Here is a 14,419-nt window from a genome sequence, read left to right as displayed (position 1 = left end):
TTTAAAAGCTCTCCAATGGATTGGGTTGTGGTTCAGGGCGTGTCGGATGCGGGGCCCGCAACAAATGCGAACTAATGAGCGGCTTTTAATTGCAGTCTAATTTGTTTGGCAAGTTGTGATACATTATTGGCAATGAAGCGATGTAAGCACAGGTCAGTTATTAGCAGAAATGTGTGGCATTGCGCCGAAGAATTTGACGTCAATACAACCTGATGAGCCGCTGATTATATGATATCGGGTGTTTGCTATGACGTTGACCGCAACATATGAAAGTGCTCTGAGGAAATCACTCTCGAACAAACAACCATGCATGATTTGTTTGTTCTGATGCACACATTCCAATCTTCAATTTTGTTAGCACAGGTTGCATAAAACCATCTATATAACTACACATTGTTTAGCTCACGGCTACAGCTCTCCAGCTTGGGTTCTTCCTCACATGCCCTTAGAGGGCTACCGGTCTTGAAGCGTCTTTTTCATCAAACATTTGATGCGGGGGTGAATCTTATTTGACCGCCGCTTCACCGCAGTATTTCACAGCTAACGATAAAATAAGCCGTTGGTAAGTACTCCAGATATACGAACCCTGTCGATCACTAAACTCATTAAGTTTTTTTTCAATGGTGCGATCAAGGTATTTTCAAGGGAGGTACATAAATCTAAGCAGTCAGTGGGTGAGGGGAATAAAGGTAATTAACTATGACGCAAGAATGTCACTGGCGTTTCTGACAGAAATAGGCGGGGCTGTAAATGTTAACGCGAAAAATGTGTGCAGTTTGACAGTTCGTCCTCTATAGGTTTCAATCTTATTGTGAGGGGGGTAGTACACGACGAGGGAAGGAGAAGGAAACAGCTGGCTAGCTGGCGGGTTTGCGTAAGGTAAAAAGTGTAAACACGCCCCCTTAAGGAAATACTGCTCTATTGCAGTAGCAAATGCATCACTTTCAAAAGTTTTTTTTATGTCATCATGCTCTGGACACGACCTTTTCTCAGGGGGACGGACCTGGTGTAGTGGTTAGAACACACGCCTCTCACGCCGAGGGACCTGGGATCGAATTCCCATCCCCGAGATAGTCACTAAAATATTTCAGTGACGACTTCCTTCGGAAGGGAAGTAAAGCCGTTGGTCCCGAGATGAACTTAGCCCAGGTGCTAAAAATCTCGTTAATAAGATAGAAAAAAAAAAAAAAAAAAAAAAAAAAAAACAACCTTTCTTTCCAGGTTGCTTCACAAATAGTGTATAAGATGTTTTTTTTATAAACGGGTAGCAGTAGCGTAGCTAGGGATGCGGTGGATGCGGTCCGCACCGGGCCCCGATCTGATAGGGACCCCCAAAATCGCAATGAAGATTTCTCATAGCATTCAAGTTTTGATATGACTTGTAGGATGGCAATTTGTAAGATCCCAAAAAAGAAAATGAGTATGCAAGCATAAGTTTTGTGAAGACTTGATCAACGATGCACAGGGGCCCCTTGATTATCCCTTATTATTATATTTTAGAGCTAGGTTCATAGTGAGCGAGGGCCCCATGGGACGTGGTTGTGGGCTCCCATTATTTCAGGGGTCTTCACAAATATTTGTTTTGTAAGTTATTTTCCTTGTTGTTGTTCAATCGATTGTAGGCATGAGAGAACTCAGTCCTTCAATAGCTGAACACGATCCTGTTGTAGGTACCGTAAAATCGGGTGAAATGATCAGTTGGATGAAATTGATCACCATGTCTGACGATTTCTTCCTCAATGAAGCATAAATATCAATGAAATCAATGTCGAATTGTATGTTGTGAAGTTTTTTTTGCGTTCAAGAATGTTTATTTGTATGAAAATAATGTTAAATTTCAAAATCATGTACTGTGCAGTGTTGAAAAACATTCATAAACTTCTGGTTCTAAACAAGGATTTGAACATGGTATAAACCTGAAGTTTGTAGGGATGCTTAAAATATATCAAATATTCATATATCCAGCGATGATTTTAGCACAAAACTCATATTCTGTTAGAAAATTTCGGTACATGAGCCAATAAGGGTCACCGTCGTATTTGTTTTTTCTGCATTTAGTTGTTTGACTTTATCAAAATTATAGTAAGCAGACAAGAAAATCCGTTGAAAAATTATCAATTTCACCCGAAATTACGGTACTTAAGTAGGCTCAGATACCAATTTTGAGATGTTTGAGTCTAATCACGGCTTTAAATTTATAAATATTTATACCTCTATAATACTTCATGAATTCTGATTTCTAATCAAATCAAAGTTGTTGCCTCCAAAATCTGGCTTTTTCTTGTACACACTTTCTTACGAGCAGTTCAAAATGCATACTAAATAGTGTATACCATATACATGAGTTACAGGCTAAAGACGCACACTTTTCTGTTTCAACATTTGAGTATCTCCATGAATTCTGTACAATGAGTAAGCCAAAGATTTTGATTTTCATTACTTTTCAGATCGATGCAATATGTATTAATTTTCTTCTATGTTCGGACCACTTTGGAGCCTCAATGCTGGGTAAAATATTCGGGGGACAAACAAATTAATATACAAAAAAAGTTAATTTAACAAATTTTTCGTTTTATGTTTTTATTAACAGCAACTGTGAATCGAAATTCCTTCAGGTATTATTTTTTTAAATCATCGAATGTACATACAAGAATCATCGAAATTTATTCTCGGGCGACTTTAAATAACTTCATCAGTATATTTCTTTAAAAATTTGGCCTGGTAATTTAAATGAGTATTTTTTTAAGAACGTATTCAGAGATTCTCTAAGATTTTGTTTAAATAAGAGAAAATTTTTCAAGATTTTTGTTTTTATTATTTCAGAAATTTTGCAGAATTTAAAGATTCTCTTCAGAATCAACATTAGCAACCAAATCCAGAGAACATTTTCCAGCGCTTACTTGTAGAAATTCCGCAAATATTCTAAGCAATGATACCAGAATCCTTTCCTTAAAACCAACTTGAATATTGCTATTAGCATTTATCTGGTGATCATTATAGACGTTAATTCATTTGGGGACTTAAAAAAAAATACACGGAGATTCCATAAAAATCTAACTGCACATTTTAGAATTCTTCAAGATTTTTACAGGTTCATGCTTAAAATATATCAAGGTTTCAACTACAAATTAAGTAAGACTGAAGGGATTTCTTGGTGTAGCCTTGGTCAATAAATTCTGTAATTTTCTATAGTATTCCTTTCCCAATTACTTCAGGGGTTCTTGAACCAAATTATTTTATTCATTTCAAATATACACCTTGAGATTTATCTGAGGCTTTCTTTTTTCTTGTATTCATCGTTGTAGTTTTTCGGATTTCGCCCTATATATTTTCCAGAGAGCCTTTCTTGGATTCGTCCATTACTACAAAGAGTTCTTCGAGTGATAAGAGCAGTGTTTTCCCCAGAAACTCCTTACAGATTCTACCCCAGTTTTTTTTTTAATTCTTTTAAATATTCTTGCAAGATTTCACTAAGACTTTTTTTTATAAGGACTTTATAAAAAATTCGAGAGTATAAGGAATTTTGACAGAGTTCCACGAAAATATATTTACTTCAAAGAATCTCAGCTTGTTATTTTTTTCAAAGTATATTTCAAAATTTTCTCCAGGATACCTCTATGAGTTTCGCTGGAATTCATCAAATAATAATATCTTTAATAAAATCAAGCATTTTATCTTGATTGTATCATAAATCTGCATCATAAGCAACAACAAAATCAGTGATTAGCGCAGGGATTTGTTCAGCGATTTCAACAGATATTTACCTAAGATTTATTTCAAGATTCGTTTCACGAGTCTTTAAACAGTTCAACTAGGAATAACCATAAGCATACTACTAAATACAGTGCACAATATCCAAAGTTGTCCAAAAATATCTTTAGAGATCCTTTTGAAAAGAAACATAAAAAAACTTGTGTTTTTATTCTACAAGACATAGTAGTTTTTATTACTTCATGGTGGGAATCCTGGCTATACCCTCGAATGGGTAAATTTTTACCGGTAGAATATTTTTTTACATTTTAATCACGAACAATGTTAAACGTTTTCGAATGAAAGGCATATTTTGCAAACCTCTGTTTGAGGGGCCCCCAAATCTACCTCCGCACCGGGCCACCAAAACTCTAGCTACGCCACTGCTAGAAAATGTTTCCAAGGAGAATTCCACCACCAGCTAAGCTTAAAAGGGTTCATTAGCATTCGTCTTCCGGTAAATGTTTTCGTAATAAGTACGGTAGTAAAGAATTGGTTTCATTAACCCTGAGGCTTGCTTATCAGAAGCAAAACTTTAAACCACAAACCTGATTTTCTATATTTTTAGAATTTCTATTTTTTGTTTATACTTCTCAAAGAGCATATATGCCTCATACATATTTTTTTAAAAATATTTAAGATATGTGATCCCGTGAAAATGAAGGGGGCGTTTTACCTCGTTGGGGCGTTTTACACCGAGTTATCTTACGCTGTAAGGGATAGTTTAAGAATTGCCTGTAATTTGTTTCATATGTGTGTAGAAGGAACATTCTATACCTCCTTTGCCTACAGCTGATATTAAAACATCCTAAATAAATTCGCCAGCTGTCACTTGATATTTCAAAATGGCAGAATGAGAAATCTGGCATATGGACCGATGCACGAGTTCATAATTTTTTATTGGCAAAATGATGACTTTTCAGCTTGCATTTTCAAAGTTATAAAACTCAGTCTTGATAGTTTTAAATTGACTTGAAAAAGTATCACTGTACGCGCTAACATGCATAAAGTATGCTGATACTTTTCACATGTATCAGTGCAAACCAACTGATATTCTTTGATTCCGAAATCGTGAGATAATTCGCAACAATCATCAACGTCGCGTACAAATTTCAATGACGGCCTACTTCGCCTTAAAAACCATCATATGCCCGACAATCGCACTAGTGCCAATAAGAAATGTTTACCAAATTTGCACATAATTTTGATTAAGAAAACATACATCTCTGATTTTTAGATGGATGTAAACACTACGAAAATCAGTTTGAGACCCGTCCATAAATGATGGTGACAATTTTAACGGATTTTCATACCCTTTGCCCCCTCGTAGAATTTCGCTCTCAAAAGTAAATACACCCCTTGAAAAATACGTAGCATAACAAGCAAACCCCCCTTATTTTTGCATCAATAGGAACAATAGAAGCATGACCAAGCTGAGGGTCGTGGGTTCGAATCCCACCGGTCGAGGATCTTTTCGGATTGGACATTTTTTCGACTTCCCAGGGCATAGAGTATCTTCGTACTTGCCACACGATATACACATGCAAAAATGGTCATTGGCATAGTAAGCTCTCAGTTAATAACTGTGGAAGTGCTCATAAGAACACTAAGCTGAGAAGCAGGCTCTGTCCCAGTGGGGACGTAACGCCAGAAAGAAGAAGAAGGAACAATAGAACAAGTTAAGTCAACCCTCCATGAGTCGATATTGAAGGGACCATCGACTTATGGAAATATCGAGTCATGGAAAAGCAATGCTTTGGAAAGCCGTTTGAGGGGATCTTCATAGTAACCATGAAATTTGATTTTTAATGTTGTTCCTTTAGTCGATATCGAATAAAGGAACATCGACTCATTGAGGTTTAGCTATATTTAAGATCAACTTCAATAAAAAACTAATTTATTATTACTATTACTCAGAACGCCAGGAAAATCTGAGAACTTATAGTGTGATGCGCTGTAAAACGCAAGAGACATTAAGTATACATTTTTCCATCATGTATGTTCCCTGTATACACATTTAAATCAGAATGCCGATCTCAGCTGTTCCAATCTTGGTTAAAGTTCATTTGCTGACATCACAGCAAAAGCGACGTTCGATGTCAGCGGCACCCAAAGGTGCTGGTCCGTCACGACCCCATTTTCTCCTTCACAACCTTGCACTTTGGTTTCAGGTTGGCCGATTGCGCTGCAGAATCGTTACCCGTTCTGTGGCGTAGTTGGTTAACGCGCTCAGTCTAGCGTATTGGGAGTCGTGAAATCAACCCAGACAACCAGAAGTCGCATAATAGTCTACGAACAAGGTCGCTTATTTGTACAAACTGCATCTCTCCCGCACTACATGGTGGAGGAAATCGTTTGATCGATGAGTTTCCTCGCATAAAACGCTATTTTATGAGTTCATATGCACATTCCATTTCACCCCGTATACTTGTACAAAGTAAGTCGGATCAATCCGTAGCAGCTGTCAAATAAATTTTGTTGTCATAAATTAAGTCACATAACAGTACAGACTAAATCGCAAGAAAATCTACACACTCGCATTGTATGTTATGTTTCATCATATCAAATATGCACGTATATCGCCTCCACTTTTGTACGTATAAGGCCTTTTTGCGACATCTAATACGTGAAACTTTGCACATATAAGCATCGCATAACGCAAAAGGTGAATTGGTTATACGTACATTCTGGTTGTCTGGGGAAGCCCACAGAACGATTTAATTATTTTTCACAATTTTACATCTCAATTTGTCCAGATTGACTTTTGTGCCTACGACCTTCAGGTATAGTCAAAACAACGTCGGCTGGTTTAAGCCGTAATAGACATGACAACCCTAGTTGAGTAATTAAGTCCTATTACTTGATCGCAGATGTATAAAATTGTATTCGCATCTTCTTATCTATTGCCAACAAAAGGATGGCACTCTCCTTAATTATTCAAATCATTTTTAAATCTTCCTAATATTCTTTTTTTCTCCGTTAAGTAAAAAAAAAAATCCCATTCAGAATAGGTCTAATCTTCTGTTCTAGAAATTTGATTACATAAATTTCCTAAAATTCCGAATCTTTGGAATCACCTTGAATCTTTGAAATCAAAATGTATGTACCATTAGGGCGGGTTCAAAATTCAAAATAGTTTAAAACTTCAATCTCCCATACCTCCCTTACCATCCCTACGATAAAATTAGTTTCCTGTGAAAATTTCAGCTTATATCTATATTAAATAAAAATGGAGTGATGTTTGTATGCCACAAAATGGCTTGAGTAACGATCAACGGATTGACGTAAGTTTTTGCACTGTTGCGCTCGACAACGTGATCGTGTGAGGATTGGAGTTCGCAAAAATCTCTGGAGTAATCGGGAAAAGGGACAAGACTATTGTGCATTTTTTATGGAGATCACATAATGTGTAACTGATGGCAAGACGAAAATTTGCTGGGAACACTAGTATCAAAATGAAGATGTTTCGCATTACGGCGCGCTTGGCATAATGGTCATTTTGTTGTAATGAGAATTATAAAACTTCTTCAAAATTCTACCTGTTCTTGTATGAAACTGCTCTATGAGCAACACCCATTATGCGAAAAGTCCTTATGCGAAACGTCTTTATGCAAATGGGGCCAAGTCCCGCAAATGTCAGTTTCGACGTAGACATTCCTTTATCCGTCTCGCACTTAATTTCACTTTGCCACAAATTGTTGCATTTGTATCAATGTTTTCTAAAAAAAATGGCATAATGCATTCAGTCTACAAGCCATTTGAATGATTTTATGATTATTTTTTTCTATTCTTTGAGAAAACTTGAACAAAGTAGTAAAATACTTGAATGACTCGGTACCTACAATCAAAATAAAGTTATATAATAAAAACTATGCCCTTGTAACGTCAACTATTATTTAAAAATAAACTGCGTATGAGGGAAAAGAATCGAATTGTGAGAAGTATTGCTTAAATCTCATAGAAATAAAACACACATTTAAAATTTCTAACATTAAAATAGCCAAGAGAGTCAAGAATGTTTACTAATTGGTTCACAACTCAAACCCTAAATCTTTCAAATGTCTCGTAGACTAAATGCTTTAAGATATTTTTCTCCAGAAAATATTGTATATGGTACCAGCAGTTTATGTAAAACTGATCTTAGTAATGGCTCGGCTTAAGGTGAGATGAATCGAAGCCAAACCTTCAAATTTTCAAGAGCACAAATCTGTAGAACCGAACACCCGTTTGAGCTGAAAACTTAATCGATTGGTCACCACCAGCTAGTGACCAATCGATTAAGTTTTCAGCTTAAACGGGTGTTTAGTTCTCCAGATTTGTGCTCTTGAAAATTTGAGGTTTGTCTTCGATTCATCTTCACCTTAACGAATGTGTAGGTCAAAATTGACATCTGCTGTTTTAATCTCTCGTTTTTTTTTCAGTGTATCTGTATATGAGGTACGTCACCTATCAATGGATGTGTATTAGTTACAATATAACCACGACTAAAAAATATTCACATAGTTCTGTTCTGTTGGAATTTTCTTACTTATTTAAAAACAATCGAGCTTGTCAAACAAATGACCACCCACTTCCTATGAAAATTAAATTTAAAAAGTAATTTTTATATGATTTCTCTTGATCAACCCTTTCGAAAATTTCAGACTAATGACAACTGATAGAAAAATCGCTGCAAACAGAATACCGTGTTTATTTGAAGATATTCATTCAAATCAATATGAATTAGCTGCTACAATACCATGAAGAGAGCTTTACAGAGGATTCAAAATGTAATTTTAAGGATGACTCTGAAACTCCTTCTCTGGTATAAGTTACTAATGAATAACATAAATTGTCCCAATTGATGAAACATTGAACAAATGTCAAATAAAATAAATAATAATAAGCATGAACATCAACATATATGACCCTGAAATTCATAGTTGCTACTCCTTAATTGGCCAGAAACAATCGAAATTACACATAGATTAAATGAATGGAGATTGGGATTAACTTACCATTATCAATGTGCACAAATCGGAAGCTCCAAAATTAAAAGTCAATAACGACGCAGGCCACGTCCTTACGGTCAACGAGAAAAAAATGTTCCTGTTCTCATCGCCTGCCCCCGCGGAATCAATCGACATTTCGAAGGATCAAACACTACTCTGTCAAATAAAATAACACTAAGGTTTTTTTTACACGGTCCCCAGTGCCCGTGCAAAAAAAATCCGTGCAAAAAAACCGTGCTAATTCTGGAATTTGTGTTAAAATAAACCGTGGTTATTCTAGAATCCGTGAAAATAGTACCGTGTCAATTCTGAAATCCGTGTGAATAGGAAAAAAGCCGTGTTAATTCCGAAATCCGTGTAAATAAGTAAAAAAAACGTGTTATTTCCGAATTTTGTGCAAAAAAAAGTACCGTGTTAATTCAGAAAAGGCGTGTAAAAATAAAGCGTGCAAAAAAAACCGTGTAAAAAAAGACTTTGGTGTATTGATAATCTATATAAATAAAAATGGAATGGTGTTTGTATGTCACGAGTTAGCTTTGAACGAGTCAACAGATTGACGTAATTTGCTCCCTAATAGATTCGAACAAAGAATGCGACGTGTTCGTGAGTTAAAACAATGGTGAAAATCAAACGGAAAGGGAAAAAACGTAAAATACTTTTCTGACATTTTCTAAGAGATTTTTCCGTGGCACACTTCACAGACTACTGCTTGGCAATACAACGTTTTCCGGGACAACTAGTTTCAGATAAAATTCTTTGCAATTTCATATTGGCACGATAAATGCTTTGTTTATATAAGTTACAACAGAAATCTAAACATTATTTTTTACAAATAAGCCTTCATCATGCTAAGGGTGCAACTGGAATCCTCTGTCGAAGGTTTATGAAAGAAAAACGAATCACCTATACAAGAACCTTGGGCTCATATAAGCCAAGGTCTTCCGAAGAATTCCTATGCAAACAGTTAATATTATTTTTGATAAACACAGTTCAAGACCACGCACATCACTATTAATTAAAGGTGGAACCAATTTCGTACCTATAACAAAATTAATCACCAAAGATTTAGTTGCAGTTCAAATGAAGATTCCCACAACCCGGGGAAAAAATTGAAGCTTGTTTAGCTTCTGCATATTTTCCTGGTAATGTGGACACCGAACCTCCTCATGAATTGACAGCTTTCGTGAGATTTTGTAAAAGTAAGAATAAACATTTTAATGCCAGTTTCGATGCTAATTCTCATCACACAGTTTGAGGAAGCACCAACATTAATAAACGAAGCGAAGACCTTTTTAATTCAAAACTTCGAACAACATCGATATATGTATTCAAGGAAATCAGCCAACATTTACAACAGAAAAAAACGTCAAGAAGTATTGTACATAAGGGGAGTTCAATAACTTCTACAAATATAAGAAACTGGTGTGTTTTAGACGAAGTATCTTTAGCTGACCACAAATACATAGCGTTTTGAGTACAGGGCCAGCGATACAATCAAAGTGTCTTACAGAAATCCTAAGAAGAGCAACTGAGAAAAATATGAATCAATGTTAAATTTAAGCAACAACACAAACAGACAAAATTGCAGAAAATAATACTGGAAACATATTCGGACGTTTGATACTAGTTTTCCAATCAATGAAGAATTCTCAAATAGAGATGTTCCTTGGTGGAATAAAGCTCCAAATATAAGCAAAAACACTCAGCAACTTTTCAACCGCACAAAAGTTTCGGGGCGATGGGACCTATACAAAAAGACCTTCACAACTTACAGCAAATACACTCCCGTGCATAAGTTTGGGTTCACCCCCTTAAAAACATGCAAAAGTGTTCAGTCCATATCTCTGTGATTACACGTCCAATTAAAACTCTCTAAGCAGCATTCGAAAGCAAAGAGTTATTCTTGCTTCGTATGTATTTTCCCAAAAACATTCTTTGAAATTTGTATACTAAATTTATGCTTAAAATTGTGACATTTTTCAAAAAACACACTGAAAAGTTATATCAAATTTTCTCAGCATTGGGTCGACCAAAATTTTAAATCAAAGTGTCATTAGAATCGTAATCTTATATTCTTTGCAGGAACCCCACGAAATTTTGGCGGAAAAATCTGGAAAGTATTCAAAATCAATGAAACAGTCAGTCAAGTCATCGTGCAAAAGTTTGGGTTCACCTGAACTTACTTAAATCTGTGAAATCTCAGACCAATCATGTACGCGCCATTATTTGCGCTCAAAAAAGCTTTAAACTATTAAAATCGGTTGAAAAATGGCAGAGATATTGAAAAAAATGGGCCCAGGTGAACCCAAACTTTTGCACGATTTGCATCATACTGAGGGGTGAACCTAAACTTTTGCACGATGACTCGACTGACTATTTCATTGATTTTGAATACTTTCCAGATTTTTCCGCCAAAATTTCGTGGGGTCTCTTCAAAGAATATAAGATTACGATTCTAATGACACTTTGATTTAAAATTTTGGTCGACCCAATGCTGAGGAAATGAGATATGATTTTTTCAGTGTGTTTTTTGGAAAATGTAACAACTTTAAGTGAAAATTTAGTATAAAAAATTCGAAAAATGTTTTTTGGAAAAATACATACGAAGTAAGAATAACTCTTTGCCTTTCGAATGCGGCTTAGAGAGTTTCATTTGGACGTGTAATCCCAGAGATATGGACTGAACACTTTTGTATGTTTTTGAGGGGGTGAACCCCAAACTTTTGCACGGGAGTGTACATATGATAATCTCGTAGAAAAACCACGTTTTCTACTGTTAAAACATACAAAAACACTAGATGTAGCAACATTACAGAAGGTTCTTTCTAAAGACCATTCATGGGTAATGGTTAATTTGAAAAAAAGGTTGTTTAACTGTTGACACAATAGAAGCACCTGAAATAATGATGTAAATTCATTTTCCAGGATCCATGAATTTAGTATTGAGCGATGATAGAGAATATGATAAAGTTGGAGAAAACTCTATGCCCAAATAGTACAAATACTAATACTAGCAACAGCTTAGAACTACTATCGTAGGACCGGATACTATCTCTACTTGATCTAAAGTTGGGTAGGCGGTGAATTCGAGAGTGGACAAGTACTGCTTGATTCTCTCAAATGTACCAAAAATATGGACTCAAGTACGTCTTTATTCCTGAAGCAGGGAAAATAGACAAAACAAAACCAAAATCGTTTAAACCAATAAGTCTAACTTTTTTTTTCTTTATTAGAGAGATTTTCAGCCAAAGACTGGTTCATCAAGTCTAACATCTACAATGCTTAAAATTATGGAAAAGATAATAGACGAATACATAAAAACAAAATACTTACAATCAAATCCTCTTAGTAAATATCAATTTGCTTTTCAACCCAAAATCTCAAGTCACAGTTCTTGAAATGATTACATAAATAGAATCCACGCTTTACAGGAAAGAAATAGATGCGTTTAATAATGCGTGTTATAAATCTATTGAAAATTGTATGGGGATAAGGCAATTCGATCGTTGGATCAAAATTTGGATTATGAAAATATTGAATAATGGAGAAGTATCGGTTGACAATAAAAACAACTGGAGAAAGTCCTAAAAGAGGTGTATTATCACCTTTGATCTGGTCGCTTGTTGTTGATGATCTCTTCATTAAACTAGTAGAAAAAGACAACGAATTTATTAGGTTTGCAGATAATGTGGTAATAATAGTTCATGGAAAATTTGATAATATAATCACAGACGGGATGCAATAATCATCGGTGTCGAAATGAAGACCTGAACAAATGAAGGCCAAAACAGATTTGGTGTCGTTTACTCACAAAAGAAAGATTACTTTAAAAAAATATGACTTTTCTGTCAGTTTGTATGAGAGAGTACATGCCATTTTCCAACAACCTAATTGATGGCAAAATTAGGTTTGCCGGACCGCTAGTACTTAAAATGCAAAATAAATTCTATGGAGTACAGTGACCCCACGCAGTTGAATCACCCACAATTTATGAATCAGCTGATTTCAAAAGACAAAATTATTATCAAACTTGTCACAAAACATCACAGAATTATTTTTACACATAGTTTCTTATCAGTAAAAATAATTCTGTGATGTTTTGAGACAAGTTTGATAATAATTTTGTCTTTTAAAGTCAGCTGATTCATAAATTGTGGGTGAATCAACTGCGTGGGGTGACTGTAATTAGATCTTCGACGACTTTTAATTTTTTTTTTTTTTGGGTTCATCTATAAAAATCAATTGAACTAATTTGAATTTCTAAAGTTACGTTGGTTTTATGTGCTTGTGATAGACAAAATTTTGAAAATGTTAAATAATTTATAATTTAATTTAAATATGTCATCTAATCTAATCTCTCCCACATATCAATAATTCTAAAACAAGTATTTTTAATGACTCACCTTTATTCAACATTCATCCTTCTAATTCTTAATTGTTCGTCCACTTCATAGACCAAAAGTAATCTAATCCTTAGTATCGTCTGTCTCCTCATCAACATTCCACTCGACCTTGGCCTAATTAATGAGATCCACCCAAACCAGCAAGCGCAGCCATCGACAAGTGCATCGTCATTCAGCCCACTCCACTCCACTGCACAAGTGTACTAGCCAAATCCTTGTAAGCCGCCGCGATTTCCACCCTCCACTGCTCAACTTTAAGCCAACCTCCAACCAACGAAACCTTATTAATAACCGGTCTTCGATTTATAATTTTATCACCACACTCTCGCAGCCAGACACACTCTCAATTTCTGTGATCCGTTTCTTTCGCCTTTCGTCGTGCTATTCTTCTGCTTCTGCTTCTTCAAGGCTTCACTTAGTCACTACTAGCCACGGCAGAACTATTCTTTCTTCTTGATTCGTGGACAGAGTCGAGAATCATAAAATCACCACACGAAAAAAATCGCACGTCGTCCTTCCGGCATCAGTCGAGTCTCAATCCGGTCCGAATCAAACGACGGCGATTGGAGATATTGCTTTTGGGGCTGTCCACGCTTCAAGGACGTCCACAACCTTGACAGACGGAATCGTTGATAAGATCACTGGAGCGGAACGGGGCGTCGTTTCCTTGTTGATTCCGACACAGACTCGATCGAATTTTGAAACTACACCGTCCTGACGAATTCTTCTTAATCTTCCCTATAATCCCACCTGGAAATTCCCAACCAAGAACTTCCCAACCCACCAAGTAGAAGTAGATCACTCCAATCGGAGAATTTCTCGCCAACTCTGAAGGCAGCTCTCACAAAGCACACTCGATATCCAAGAACCACGTCACAAAGCCGCACAACAAGAATCCGCAACGAAAAGACAACGATCGCACTCGGGACACTAAGCTGCCAGCGGGTGAAGGTACACTACAAGAGATGGAGCTTCCCAACGGACAGACTTCGCGCGCGTACGATAGTGGAATAAGCGGCGGCGCGCCAGATTAGTCGACTCGACGAGGGGAGCGTCGATCAGAAGCACGCGCCGCCTCAGACGCCACTCACTCTCACCATGCTTTGTTTTCACGGCGGCGGCGCCATTCACTTTGGGTCATAGTCGCTTTGGTTAGTAGACGGCGGCGCTGGTTTTTCGCGAGTAAGAAGTTGAGGAGTTCATCCAAATGAGTAAGGGTATGCGATATGCATTTTTCTTAGGTCGAATCTCTAGTACTGAAAAGTTGGAGATTTC

At 36.3% G+C, this 14,419-nt stretch overlaps 1 protein-coding gene across 2 annotated transcripts in view; it reads right to left on the bottom strand.

Moving 5' to 3' along the window:
- LOC5570536 overlaps positions 1-14,129 on the bottom strand; it is a 640,253-nt gene extending 626,124 nt beyond the window's left edge. Inside the window, exon 1 of one of the 2 annotated variants that reach the window (XM_021840763.1) lies at positions 13,929-14,129. The gene's annotated coding sequence lies outside the window, so the exon portion shown is untranslated. The remainder of the gene's footprint in view (positions 1-13,928) is intronic. The other variant, XM_021840764.1, reaches the window with a different exon arrangement.
- Positions 14,130-14,419: the final 290 nt, after the last annotated feature.

The sequence above is a fragment of the Aedes aegypti genome, chromosome 2 (genome assembly GCF_002204515.2).
Source record: "Aedes aegypti strain LVP_AGWG chromosome 2, AaegL5.0 Primary Assembly, whole genome shotgun sequence".
Classification (NCBI taxonomy): domain Eukaryota; kingdom Metazoa; phylum Arthropoda; class Insecta; order Diptera; family Culicidae; genus Aedes; species Aedes aegypti.
This window is presented reverse-complemented; position numbering and strand designations above follow the sequence as displayed.